Raw genomic sequence first — 1,364 nt, 5'->3', positions numbered from 1 at the left:
CGGGAAGGCGCTGGCCGGGGAGGGCCTGTCCCGGGCCCGAGCGGGCTACGGCGGTGGCGGCCGGAGTGGAGCCACGTGGCAGAACGCGGTAGGCGGCGGCGGCGGTGTCTGGTGCGTCCAGACACGTCCGGCGCGCGGAGAGACGACGGGGGCTAGGTTAGGGGTGGTTTGGACCCGGAATTTCGGGAGAGGATTTAGATTTATATGTAGAGGGAGCTAGGAGAGTCCAAATGAGGTGCGGTTTTCGGCCACACGATCATGATCGAACGCTCTAGATGATGGAGCAGAGTTATGTGGGTTTTGGGCCAAATTGGAGGGGTGTTGGGCTACAACACACACGAGGCCTTTTCGGTCCCTCGGTTGACTGTTGGAGTATCAAACGAAGTCCAAATGGTACGAAACTTGACAGGTGGTCTACCGGTAGTAAACCAAGGCCGCTTGGCAAGTCTCTCTCCAATCCGGAAATGTTTAATCCCCACACATGAAAGAAAGCTAGAAATGACCACCGAAGGAGAACGAAGCGCCGGAATGCAAAACGGACAACGGGGAAAATGCTCGAATGCATGAGATGAACACGTATGCAAATGCAATGCACATGATTACATGATATGAGATGCATGACAACGACAACAACACACGGAGACAAAACCCGAACCCGAGGAAATAATTATAACTTAACACCGGAAATGGCAGAGTTGGAGTACAAATTGGGAAAGTTACATCCGGGGTGTTACAACACTCCACCACTATGATAGGATCTCGTCCCGAGATCTAGGACTGAAAGAACGCCGGGTACTCAGAACGGAGGTGATCCTCGCGTTCCCAGGTAGCTTCACGGTCGGAATGGTGTGACCACTTGACTTTGAGAAATTTGATTGACTTGTTGCGAGTCTTGCATTCAGTCTCTTCAAGAATAGCAACTGGGTGCTCACGATAAGAGAGATCTTCTTGGAGCTCAATGTCCTTGAAGTTGACGGTGTGGTCAGGAGTCTTGAAGCACTTTCGAAGCTGAGAGACATGAAACACGTCATGAACATTTGCGAAGTTTGAAGGAAGCTCGAGTTGATAGGCGAGGTCGCCTCTCTTGCTGACAATCTTGAAAGGTCCCACGTATCAAGGGGCAAGCTTCCCTTTGATACCGAAGCGACGAGTACCTTTCATAGGAGAGACGCGGAGGTAAACATGATCTCCGATCTCGAAAGCCAAATCACGGTGCTTACTATCATAGTAGCTCTTCTGACGGGATTGGGCTGCTTTGAGGTTATCACGAATGACTTTGCACATTTCATCTACCTCTGTGATTAAGTCATTACCCAAAAGCTGACGTTCACCGGTTTCAGACCAGTTGAGAGGGGTACGGCACT

Source organism: Triticum aestivum, chromosome 4A, assembly GCF_018294505.1.
Source record: "Triticum aestivum cultivar Chinese Spring chromosome 4A, IWGSC CS RefSeq v2.1, whole genome shotgun sequence".
Taxonomy (NCBI): domain Eukaryota; kingdom Viridiplantae; phylum Streptophyta; class Magnoliopsida; order Poales; family Poaceae; genus Triticum; species Triticum aestivum.
The sequence above is the reverse complement of the archived record's forward strand: the minus strand, read 5'-3'. Positions refer to the sequence as shown.